We start from the raw sequence: 13,501 nt of genomic DNA on the forward strand, positions 1-13,501 counted from the left end.
CAGTGTGTCAGGGTTTGGAATTGTGCCGTCACGGAGCATTTCAGGAAAGAATGCACTTAATGGAATGAAATGCTAGAAAAGGAATAAAAGCAGGTGTTGCTTTCACACAGGTCTCTGCACACATTGAGGGCAATAAGAAAAACAGGGATGAAAAGATGGACCAGGGTGAGCAGGTATACCTGGAAATGAGGACTAATCTACCTTAGACTGTCCTTGCCTTGGTCTGTTGTCTTGGAGCTGCTGAAAAAGCAGCAAAACATACAGCCTTGAAGATCTTGAATGTCAGCCTGGACATCAAGGTTATGCTCAGCTCTATCCAAAATTTCCACAGGATCATTATCTTTCCCCCTTCTTTCTATGGAGAGTGCTGGAAACCACTTAAAAGAGTGTGTGCTGAATGTGTGCAATAAGACCAAAGCTTTCCAAGTGAACTGAGTGCTGGCAACACAATCCAGGTTGGGAGCAGTGGGAATTGCTCTGCTCCATTTAGTAAGAGTAGAAGAGCACCACATCAGTAGTACAAACAGCCCTCCATCCCACTGCCAGGAATCTCTGCTGGCAAAGGAAGGAAAAGAAAGAGAGACTCAAAAGAAGCCGTGCACATGCTTGCACCCCATGCTATGGCAATATCTGGTTCAAGATATTTTAATCTCTGGTTCAAGATATTTTAATCTCTTTCATGATTAAGAAGCATAGTACTCACAGGCTGATCTTTGTTTTCTCCTTGGGGTCTTGCTCTCTCTCTGTCTTGCAAACAAAGGGACCCATTATCTTCAGAGGGACCCTGTGAGCTCCCACACAGCACAGAGCAGAGCAAGTGAGGAATTCCACGGAAGTCCACAGGTAAAAAGTCCAAAAGAGATTGAAAGTCAAGGGTGTTCAACCTCCCTCTGCACTTCTAAACACTCATCAAATCATACTGGCCAAGCTTTATAAATTTTTATCAGTTTTCTGATTTAAGCAAAGGCAAAGTTTGGTTTTCTGTCCCTCCAAAACACCAAGAGTTACACTAAGCTGCAAATTCACATGGAAGGGAAATTTTGATTTTGCACTGAATGGCAAGAGCAAAGCAAGTGTTAAACAAAAGACACTGACCTGCTTTTTCCCAGCAATAGTAAAGTCATCTCGCTTTCCTTCTGCTGTTCACATTGCCTTGTACAAGTATTTAAATCCTCTGATGTGAGAGCTGATATTGTTCACTGGGACAGCTCAAATATGGGGCATGGCAGGGGGTGGAATAAAACAACAAGAAATTAAAGTGTATCCTGAGAAATAAAAAGATGTTTCCTTTTATCATCTGAAAATAAAATTAATCTGATATAGGAGCTGCCTGGAACAACTCTTGACAGCTACCAACAACTCCTACAACAGCTAGTGCAGAGCATTTTGAAATGGGATACAGTGACATCCATTTTACTGATGGGCTCCTGAGGCAAAAAAGGCAAGAAATGACAGTCCACACACTCACCCTGGAGAGCAACTGAATCTGGGGGCTTTGCAGGTGTAAAACCACCACAGAAGATTGACACATCCTCCTCACCTTACCAGAGCTCCATGGAAGTTTTGTGGAGCAGAACTGACACCTGTGTTAACTTCTATGACATCAGTGATGGGAATGAGGCCATGTCAGTATAAATTAGTATTAGAGATGTGAGTCAAGCCTTGTAGGTAAAAGCCTTGAAATTCTTATCTCTGATCCACCTGTCAGCATGAAAAACAAAATGGTCAACAAGCATGAAATCCAGCTTCTTAGCTACTTTTGGCTGTGAATTTAGAGTAAGGAATACTATAACTATTAAATGATTAATGTAGGTCTTCCAAATAGTCATGGAGCTGGGTGCCATGAGGATTTTTTAAGACTGCTCGAGATTTTTCACTGGAATTTTAAGTTTTTGCTAACTAATGACTTAAAATTTCTGTATAATAACTCCATTATACAGAAATGGCACTAAGGAGAAGTGCACACTTCTCAGCCATCCACTTGCCTGGACAAGGGGCAGGGGTGACCTTAGTCCTGCCTGGACCAGTGTTGGTCCCTGAGGGAGGACACCCAGGAGCTTTCACATCCCTGATGCTTCCAGCCATTTGGACACTCCCCATTTGGGGCTTGCAGTGAGCCTGGGACACAGAGCTCATTTCCAAATTGGCTCCAACACCTGATTTCCTCATTGGTGCCATAACAGCCAGGCATTCCTTAGGGTGCACTATTCTTCTTCTTGTTTTTTTTAACATGATTAATTGTCCCCATTGACAGTTCTAAAGGGTTGGTTGGTTTTGGTTTTTTTCCCCTCTGATAAGACAAAAACGTTTGAATCAAACAAGCCTTGACAAATGCTGGAGATACACACTGTGCTGAAATAATGAGGGAGCTCTTTCACACAGCACCACAATATGTATGGACAAGTTGTTGCACTGGAGCAGTATGAGCTTGTCAGATCACAGTGAAACGGTGTTCATTGAAAGAACAGGTACAAGGAAGAACAGCAGAAAGTATTCTGCTGTACAAACATGCAGCCAAGCAAAACCTTTGGAAGAGCAAGACACAAGCAACACTGAACCATTTTCTTTACGATACTGCCTGGTGTCAATAATGCCGCCCACAAGAAATTGAAATATTTTCCTACAAAAGAGAAAAGCAGTAATTAAGTCTCAAATTTAGTCAGGCCCAGATACACAAAACAGAGAGGATCAATAGCTGCCAATGGCTGCTGCTTTGCAAACCATAAACCTGAAACAAGCAAAATAACAAACACGTTAGAATACATGGGTTTACAGCAAATGTAGACAGAAGTATACAAAGTTACATTTCCCAAATCAGTGAATTGACTTGTGTGTATTCTTAATAACGTTAATTTGCTAAAATCAGGGAAAGAAAAGCGTGACAGTCGTCCTTCCCACCTGTCATGAGCTTGAACATGTGTGTACATAACATGGGCAACCACCTTCACAAAGCACAAGGCAGCCTGACTCACTCTGTCAACAGAACTCCCCAACTTCATAATTATAAGGAGGTGCCAGTTTCATGCTAGTCAAAGTGTATTTTGAAGGGTAAATGCTTTCTGGCCTGACAGCAGACCTGCCTGAGTCACTGGCCAGGCTGTGCCCGGCTGTGCCCGTGGTGCCCACAGCTCTGCCATGGGCTGGCTGCATGACAGGAAGGAGCAATGCGCTGTGTCCAGCTGGGAGCCTCCTCTTCCACCCCTGTACCACCACAAGACTGAGCCCAGGCAGCTATACCCACCTGGTGCCCCTGGCAGTGCCCTCCCCTGTGCCCTGCCCCTGTGCACAGCCCTGGGTGGGTGTTTCAGCAGGAACAGGCTTGCAGGGAGCTCCTGCCCTCGCTGGAGGGGTTAGGGAAGGAAAGCCATGAAACGGGGCTTGCCGAGGGCACACCTTGTCTGGGGTTCACACGGGTGTTTAATGCAACAAGCAGTGTCACCACCACCCAAAGGAGAGCTGGCTGCCCTGCTGGAGGGGAGGTTGGCCACTCCATCTCGAAGGAGCTGTGTATTTGTAACCACCTGCCTCGGGAGGAGGTGCTGGCAGGAGGAATGGATTCTCCCGGAGGGAGCTCCTCTCCAGCACACTGACCACAGGCATTAGCTGCCCCTTAACGATGTGCAAGTGGTGGTTTGCAGTGAGTCCTTCCAGGCTGATTTAATTGGACCAGAGGACTCCAACACAATCTGATCCTGCCAGATTTCTGCCTCCAGGAGGAAGGTCAATGCCCTGCAGTCATGACCAGGGTGATTTTGAGTGTGAGATGGCCACTGCTGCTCTGAGCCAGGGCTCAATCTCCCCTCCCAGCCCAGCTCCCCACTGCATTTATGCAGAACACAACAATCTCAACTCCAGAGACTTGCTGGAGGACAGAGAGCATCATCCATGGGAGCTCAATATGTGATCTTGCCCTTGAGCATCTGCCTGCCCCAGCACGTCTCTCCTGTCACTGGTAAGGTGCATCTGGATCCTCCTCACATGCCAGAGAAGGAGGAAGGCAAAAATCCTGCTGCTGAGACTCACAGCCTAGCACTGGCACAGCAATCAGGGAGGGAAAGGTCTTGCATGGAACCAGCTGCCCCACTGCCACCGCCCAGGGCTCCCAGTCACCTGCTGGCTTTGCTCTTGTCGTTGCTGCAGGCGCTGCTGGCCAGGGGAAGATGATACTGCAACCCAACACAGAAATAATTAACGGCGGGACACCGAGGGGAACATGCCACGATGATCAAGAGCCTGCAGCCTGAGGCAGCCCAGCCTGTCAGGGGGAGGGAGCAGCATCCCTGCGAGAGCTGCCACTCAGCGCTCTAATTTGTAGGGGCCGGGCAGCCCCCGCCGCCCGCCGTCGGAAAACAGCTCCGGGTGGGAATTTACACTGGGAGGAATTAGCAGCCAGCCTGCCCTGGGCTGGGAGGAGGCGTTTCGGGTTTCAGGGCTGCCCATGGGTGATGGGAGCTGAGTGCTGGGAAGGGGGACACGGCACCTCACAGCACCTTCCCACCGCCACCGAGCCCGTGGGCAAACTGCGGGAGGGCTCCCGAGGGAACACTGCTGGGCAGGTGCTTCTCTAACTGCAGACACCCTGGGATTCTTCCCCCACCATCAGTTTTGACCCTAATAATCCTACGAATAGCCACTGGGGTTAAAAAAAAATGCAAGAAAATGGAAGCCACGGCAAGATGTTATCTCTGCAGCAGCTCGGCAAGTCCTGCTGCCTAGGGAAGGGGGAAGAGTTGGTTTCTGGCTCCCTTTTCCCTGGGATGAAGGAGAGGAGCTGAGGAAGGCTCTGGAAGAAGAAAGGCAAAGCAGGCTGGAAACAGAGTTTGGTCCAAGAAGCTGCAGGAGGTGGGAGAGGAGCAGCAGTGACAGCCAGGCCAGGGCATGGGGACCCGAGTGCATCCTGAAGGACACCCCACAGAGCCCTGCCCACCCAGCTTTGCCAGGAGCATGCCAGTCAGAGTCCCTCATGGCAGAACACCAGCAGGGAAGGGGCTGGAAAGATGTCTGGAGGGAAGCAGAGGACCACAGTATGGCAACTGGGGTGGAGAGCATGAGTTGTGTTCTAAGGAGAGGATAATAGAGCCAAGTAAATATTGCTCAGCTGGGGAACAGCAAAGAGGACAGAGCAGCCTACAAGTATCTGGAGGCTGTAAACATCAAGGAGGGAGAGGAATTATCTACAGTTGTACAGGGGGCATAACTAAGAGTAATGGGATGAGATTAAGAAAGGAAGGGTTTAGGCTGAATATCAGGAAATATTTCCCAATAATGAAATGGGTCAGGCTGCTGAATAATCCTTCCAGGGAAGCCACAGGAGCACAGCACTTCAGATGGTTACAACTACCCATGACTAAAGCCTGGGTTATGTGCTGCCAGGCATAATGGATAATGTAATTTCTGTCTCTGGCCTCCAAGGTTATTTCCCTTCCATCTCTACAGGAGGAATAACTTATCAAGTAATACATGCTTTGAACATGATGCTCCTTTTGTCAGAGACAAAAGAGCCTCCCAGTTCCCAGCCCTGCCAGGAGTGTCACTGCAGTCAGTGGATTAGGGATGCTCCCTGCTCTGCTGGTCACACCTCTTGCCTTTAGGGCACAGTCACTTCTCCTAAATTCCAATCAAAACAAAAACAACTTGGTTTTAAAAAAAAAAAAAAAAAAAAAAAAAAAAAAAAAAAAAGAAAGAAAGAAAGAAAAAAGGTAGAGCTGGTTTATTTTGCATTTGTTTTAAATTTGCAGTTAGATAGCATGAAATGTATACATTTAAAACAAACTGACCCAAAAGAAGTGCTGGAAAATAGGGAATGGAAGCTCACAATAAATACCTTTGTCCTTTTGCTGTCTCATTTGCCATGAGACAGATCTGGACTGGCCTCAATTCAGCATCAAACTACTCCTTCAGTCAAATCTAGGAAGCTTTTGTACTCCACAAAATCTGTACCTGTCCAGAAAACAGGATTTCCAGTCATTTTCATAGGAGAGTTTCCATTCAGCCTTAATGAGGAAGAGTCAGTCACCCAAACAAGAGGAAGGCATCAGGAAAGAGCCAACCATTGAGATCTGACTCACTGCATTTACATCTGTAATTAGGGGACTGGGAATGCTCAGCAGCAGCATTGGGTGACAGAACTAGAACAGTATCACCTTCCACAGCTCTTGTGAAAAGCTTCGGGTACAGTCCCTCGGCGGGGTGGCAGGGCTGGGACATGAGGGCACAGGGGATGAAAGGATGGAAGCACATGTTTCCTGAGGACAGGAGAGCTGAACCTTCACAGTTGCACCATGTTTCTCCTGTTGATTAACAGTGGACAGCAGGAGAGCAGCACAGGTCTGAGCTCGGGCATCACACGGAGATCCCCGGGTGCTGAACATCGGGGGTGAGGCAGTCAGGGAAGAGTGGGATTTCTGAGTCTTTCAGAGCCCCAAGGCTGGGACATGGGAGGAGGAGGAGGACTAGGGAGCTATAATAAATAAACACTCTTTAACACTGGATCTCAGGGATAATAATCCATCAAATCCTAAAGGTTTGCCCTGAGCAACTCCCCGGTTTATGTACAGTGGGTTACTTCCTTTGTGCGAAATCTTTCATGCATCCTCATTTCCCATATACTGTTTCACCTCATGTTATACCTTGTAATCTTGGCTTGTAGTGCAGTTTAGAGTTATTATATGTCAAGTAAGGGTTGAAGTTTAAAGAAAACAAACCACAGCTTGGCTCAGTCACACCGTAGCGCTGGGAGGAGCTCTTATAAACGCTGAAGTGAACCTGGGGAATGCTTTTCCCACCTGCAGCCTTTAATACCAGTAACTTCTATGTGTGTGAGCCATGGCCCAGGACCCCAGCACAGCAGGGAGGAGCCAAGCAGGGATAGGGTGGGATGCAAGAGCAGAAACCTCTGGAGGTTTCATGGCAGACACTGGTATGGCCATGGCATGGAAGAGCCACATTCTGCAGGCATTGTTGGTGAAGGCAATGAGGCTCTTGTGAAGAGACATATCTACCACTTCTGGGTGTTTTAATGCTGATGAAAATGGGACAATGTGAAACCAAAGGCTTTGCTGCTCAGGAGGGACAGGATTGGAGCACACAGTGCCCAGCTGGTCCCCACATCCCAGCACACACATCCCACTGCACCTCTCCCACTATCAGATGTGAGTCACTACCAGAGGCAGAATGCCAGACCTGAGGAACCAGAGGTCTTATCCGGCCTGGAGGATCTGAACTTCCAGTGTTTACTTAAGAACGAAGCAGAATAAACTCTGGTTTTTAAAACTAAACATCTAAATGCACTCACTAATCTGAAGAGGTACCGTAAGCAATTGTACAAACACACCTTAAATGTTTCTTGGCAATTTTTGCAGTTCATACAGAAAGATGTGTCATCTTTCAAAATCCAGCTCCCCTAAGTCCACAGGGAAGTGCTGTTCTGCTCTTCTCCTTTGCAGGTACCAAAAGGTGAAGCAAGAAAAGCTGCAGCCAGGTACATCTTTGCACAAAATACCAACCACTGTGAGCAACACAGAGGCAAAAATACCTCTGTGAACAGGACTTGTAGGTGGGTTTTCTCTGCAAGCTGGGGGAAACAGAGAAGGATTAAAATACCTCACACCCTCCAGCATAGTGCTTGGTCTTACAACCAGGAGCCTAAGCCTATAGTTCTCCCAAACAGCCACATGTGATCCCTCTTTTAAAATACTTCACTCCAGCCATAGCATTGAAATATCATTCAAATACATTCTGAAAGTTTTTTCTTTCATTTATTTTTTTTTTCTGAAAACACAGGCAGTCACTGAATTTAATGTTTTGTAGAGTAAAACCACAAGGTTTCACTCAGTCCTCATCTATAATTGTGGTAGACACTAAAAAATCCCTCGAGAGCCCCAGCACACACAGAGCCAGACCAGATCCTCCAAGTTCCCTCCACACACAAATCCTCCTGAATAACAAATATTAATATATAGTAAATAATAATTGTAATACTTAGCACTTCCCACCCATAGATCTCACAGTATTTCACTGGGCTGGATGAATGCCTTTAATTCTCTTGCTCCCAGGCAAAAAGAGTACTTCTCTTCTGCAAACACTTTCCATGCAGGTGTTTCATTTTAACCTTACAACTGGTTTTGCTGATTATGTTGTGGTCAGCCCAGTCATTGGGAGAGCTCCAGGTTAGTCTTCTTCTGTGCATGTTCCCCCTGGGAGAACAAAAATGCTAAAGGTGTTTGTAACCTATACAGATGGCTGATTCATCTGCTTTCTAAGCACCAAATATTTGCAGTGAAACTAGATGGAACTAGATGGTCTTTAAGGTCCCTGCCAACCCAAATCGTGCTGTGATTCCATGATTCTGTGATCTCTGGCAGGATGATGTTCTCTGGCATGTGAGGACAGCCAAGGTGGGATGGCAGGAGCAGCACTGAGAGTGCACAGGAGAGTTCTTTGGGGAAGCTCACAAGATGGAAAGCTTTAGGGATCCAATAAGATCCAGCAGGTGTTTACATGTGCAACTACCAAACCCACCTCGAGCATCCTCGCCCCAGTGCCTCACTCTGCTGTAAAATACATGTCACATCAGCTCCACCAGCCACTCTCAGGCTCCCTCTGGAAGGCACCTCTCCTTCCTGATCACTGAATTCAGCAGACCTAGGGGACAGGTTTGGCAATTGAAAGATCATCTAAATATGGCTTCATGTGGTGGATCCATGAGTAATGAGATGCATACAGAAAAATTAATGCAGAGTTGGTTGTATCCTCCCTGGAACCACACAGAAAGTGCAAATTCCCTCAGAAATTCCACCTCTATCACAACACCAGCCTGTGTTTAACCCCAGTTTCATCCACTGGTGGTGGGATGTGCTGGTGCTCAGCACAGCCAGGGCCGAGATTGGGAACAGGAGGGGATCCCCCTGGCCCCTGCTCCCCTGGGGACAGCTCGAGGCTAACACATGGCAGCCTCTCCCAGAACGAGCCCACTCTTCCGTTAAATCCATCCCTGCAATTAGAAGGTAATAACTCTGGTGGGAAAAATGTAACAAAATATCAAGCCATCAGTTTTCATTTGTATGAGGCCCTGTGTCTGCTGCCAGAAGGCTCTGTCCGATGCAGAGCTCCTGCCAAGTAACGTGTATTTACATCATTTCCATCACAAACCAGCGTGGTCACCTCTAAATATTAATGTCTGGGACCTGTGCACAGAATGGAGATGAGTTTCAGATGGATCATCAGGCACTTAAATAGTTTTAGAACAGCTTTGGAAGTCATTAATCTTGATAGATACAGCAGTAATAATACAAGACAGAGAAGGTCCCGTGGGGCTGGAGAGGAGGCAGTCCTGGCTCTAAGAAAATCTTGTTCCACAGAACTATTTGACATCAGGAATGAAGACTGGCTGGGCCAAAGTCCCCTCTCCTGCCTCTCACCTTGGCCCAAAGCCAATCCCTGGGGAAGAGAGAGGAATAAAGTACATACCCAGTGACAGGTATATGCAGCGCACAGCTCTGCCCTCAGCCACTTCTTCAGGAGTGAGCACAAATTTACCTGTAAGTAGCTCTGACCCTGTTATGACCAAAGCTAAATGCTTCTCAACTGGAGGTAGACTGGAGTATCTGCATCTATATTATACCTGGATAGGGTTTTTTTCCTGCCAGGGTCTAAGAAGCTGGTTTGAGGAGATGCCAAGGTCTAATTCATGGTACATTCAGATCCAGTGTTACATTCACACAGTGCCTGAGCTGAGAACTGCTCTGATGTCAAAGCACAGATGAATACTGAGCACAACAGAGTATTTGGAGTCAGATGTGACAACTACCTTGTGAGAGCATGTGTGTTAGTTTGAGAGTATATGGGCCATTTATCACTTTCCCCAGAATCTATAATGCATGGAATAAATTGCAGTAGAGATACTTGGATCCATGTCTAGACCTTAAGTAACTTTTCACTAATGCCCGAATCCCCAAGATTCTGTTCTTTGGCAGTTACTCCTCAGGCAGATCTCTAGAAAGTCATCAAATATGTTGTGATTTAACTGGCAAATAAACAGCTGACCACAAGCCTCAGAATCCTGCGAGTGCAAAGAAATACATCAATATTTCATTGATGGACATCTACTCCCATTAACGTCTACATCGTGTAAGGAAACATCTCCAAATGTAAGTCCTGAAGAATAACAAGCAGTTTTATTGGAGTAAATGTGGCCTTCCCAGTTGTCCCAAACAGGGCTATAATTATTTTTTAAAGAGAATTAAGCTAAGTATTACCACCCTCTACAAAACTTTGTTTGTTTGTTTCCGTTTGTTGTGGGTGATCCTCGGTTTGCAGCTTGTTAGCAGCATGTCACCAGGGAATAAACAAAACCACACGCACAAAAGAAACCTCTTTCCCAACGTCTTTCAAGGCCCTGCTAATTGCTGACGCACACAACTGCTGCAGCTCTTTCTGTTCTTGCATAACTGTCACCATTTGGGGATGCGTAAATAGCCCGTGTGTTTATTACTTGAAGATGGCAGTGATGATAAATTCGGTGATTTAAAAGGAGTGAAAGGATTTCCTTGCCACAGCAAGTGTTTTCTGTGCTTCCACCTAACCAGCAAGGCAGTGGTGCACCCCTCATTTTGTCCACAAAGAATTCGGGTCCAGCATTATTGATCCAGTGCAGCTACAACAGGCTTTAGTAACCATGATCAAAACACAATAAACTCTGCTCTTGTACAGCTTTTTTCATTTGTCCAACACCTTTTCCTGCCTTAACCTGCCCACATCCTGGGGGGAGGTCGGGGTAGTTCTTTGCAGTCACATAAACCTCATAGGACTTTGCTGGAGTCGCACCAGGAGGTCGGGCAGGGCTGGAGAAAGGACTTCTCCCAGTCCTCATAATTAATTTTCCTTGCATAAACTCATGGATACGTTTTTTAAGGAGCTGCTCTGCCTTTTCCTTTGCAATGGATGGCTTTTTCGTGAGCAGTGTTGGGCTGTGGATGAGGTTGGGAAAAACAGGGACAGCTCAGGGTCCCATTCCGCTGCTCTTCCCATAAATCTGAGACATGGACTTCTTTCAGTGGGGAATAGGAGTGAAGCAGGGAGGGGACTGAAGTGCTGGAAATATTAGCCTGAATGGATGATCTTGCAGGCCTGACTCACACAAACCTCCCAGCGGAGTGGATGGGAGGGCTGCTGGGCTCAGATGTAAAGGGAAAATTTCATTATTAACTCCCTTCCCCCCATATGGTTAGGTCTGTCTTGGGAAGGACAATATTTTCCAAACAATTTGTCATTTCTTTTTCTGAGCTCTCCTTTCCATTTGGCTCCAAAACAAATGTGCGTGCATAGAAATAAGCTTATCCCTTTAAAGTTTGCCTCTTCTGGGAAGTTTAGAAATGTTACAATCCAGTCATGTTCCAAACATCCCAGTTTCTCCCAAAGAAGCACTGTGGCCTTTCAGACGCTATTCCCAGGATGGACTACCAGGGAAGGCTGAAAATAAAGGAATGGGTGAGCTTGGAGAGTCATTTTTTCACTATATTTGGAAATACAGAGAGACACTCTTTTAATGAATGTTTTGATGATTTAAGAAAGCAATTGCAAAGTGTTCTTCTGTTTGTGTAGGAACAACCTGTGCCACCATCATGCAAAACATGAGCTTGGCTGTGAAAACAATACTTTTGGAAACTGGCTTGGCTTGGAGATGATTTGGTGCTGGCTTGGTGGGCAGCAGCAGGGTCACCTGGTGATGAGGTGCCCTTCCCTCCCAACCCCCAGCAGCACTGCACACTCCTCAGTGTCTCTTGGGCACAGGTTGACATCTGAATCCATCTCTGGGGGAGAAGCTTTGCCACAATTGCCTTTTATTCTGGAAGCTGAATAAATAGACACTGAGACTAATTAATCTGTCTCTGGATCAAGTGCAAAGGAAATAACGTGACTTAAGCACCTACAGAAAGATTTATATTCACATCTTCTATTTCCACCTTATTTTAGCTTCTGCTTCCACCTTATTTTAGGCACCACATCTCAAAGTTCACCCCTACATCTTGCCCCAAAGCTACATGTATTTTTCTAGTGCCTGGAGCTTGCTGTTAGTGCCTGTTCAGAGGTGTCTCAGTCTGACTGAGGAGCTCAGTCCAGCTTCCAGCCCGTAACACACATGCAGCAAGGACTGTGTCCTAGGAGAGGAGGGGTGGAATCTGTGGATAATCTGCCATGCAGCCCAGAGGCCACAGGCCAGCCCCACTCCTCTGCTGGGGGCTCTTTGACCAGTTGTTTGCCTCTCCAGAGCTTTTTTGGTCCCCTCTAACAGGGGGATCACTCTGAGCTTGTCCTCCAGAAAGAGATGCCTGAGCTGGGGGATATTCCAGAGTCCACACTCAATCTTTATGGAGGAAGGACCCTGCCAGCCCTCACCTATGCTGAATGTGGGCAGGATGTTCTCAACATTTGCCCTATTCGCCTGCTCGTAGTCATGACTCAAATTATTTGCAAACCATCACAGAATCAGAATCCCAGACTGGATACAGTTGGAAGGGAGCACTGGGGATCCTCTAGTCCAACCTCCCTCCTTGCAACACTTCAACATCCCAGAGGAGTTTCCTCAGCACCCACTCAAAGACCTGGGCAATGCCTCTCCTGGTGCTGAGTGAGCTGTGTCCCAGTGCTGGGGACATCAAGACCATCTGCAAGACCAGTGGGACACCAGGGGGTCTCCCTGTCATCCCAGACAGGCAGGCTGGGAAGCTCCCTCCATCCTCAACATGTAAACATCTGCTGGAGGAAGACTTTTCTCCTAATAACACATCATTAAACATTGATTTAAAGACAATCATCTTCCCTCTCTTCAGTTTCACAGCACCTTTAAAACAGCTGTTAGGCTGCAGTGGGGATGATCAGCTGAACAGGAAACACATTGTTAGCTCCCAGTATTAAAACAGTAGAATGCATTAATTTATGAGCTCCTACTCCCTCTCCAAAAGTTTTATTATGTTCATATCACCTTGATGTGCTGGTAGGCCCCGGTGCCAATGCCTCTTTCACACAGTATGTGCCATCCTAAATTACAGGCTGGGCGCCTCCTGGAACTGCCTTTGGAAAACTGGAGTAAACCAGCGAGCGCTGAAGTTAATATTATCTTACAGACTAACAACCAGCTAATGCTCGACATGTGAATCCCATTTACTTCTTCTCTCTATAACAAATGGCAAGTGTGGGACTGGACTGTTCCTGATTTTATGCTATTTATCTTTCTGATCCCTTCCATATTCGTTGTCCTTGGTTTTCCACTAGTTATAGCCTGTGTGTGTATGAGTTTGTGACCTGCTCTGCTGAGGGAAGCACAAGGCACATCCCTGCTGCCGTGTTCACTTGGTCACTGCAGGACTTTCGTGCTTTTCTCTTGGGAGGGAAACTTCCAGGGGGTAGGTATGAGAAGGAAAGTGTCTGAAACTCCAAAAGCATCCCTGGGAAATTAAAGTGAACCAAGGCCCTGGGGATGAGCAGTGAACTCAGTGTGCCT

The 13,501-nt window shown here is 46.7% G+C and overlaps 1 long non-coding RNA gene across 1 annotated transcript; it reads right to left on the reverse strand.

Moving 5' to 3' along the window:
• Positions 1-720: 720 nt before the first annotated feature.
• LOC127473948 (uncharacterized) lies at positions 721-1,554 on the reverse strand. The gene is made up of 3 exons (XR_007905638.1): positions 1,469-1,554; positions 1,096-1,208; positions 721-784 (listed from the first exon to the last, which is right to left on the reverse strand). It is a non-coding gene; the product is annotated as an uncharacterized LOC127473948 (long non-coding RNA).
• Positions 1,555-13,501: the final 11,947 nt, after the last annotated feature.

Source organism: Manacus candei, unplaced genomic scaffold (assembly GCF_025592945.1).
Source record: "Manacus candei isolate 608988 ecotype Guabito, Panama unplaced genomic scaffold, ASM2559294v1 h1tg000037l, whole genome shotgun sequence".
Classification (NCBI taxonomy): Eukaryota; Metazoa; Chordata; class Aves; order Passeriformes; family Pipridae; genus Manacus; species Manacus candei.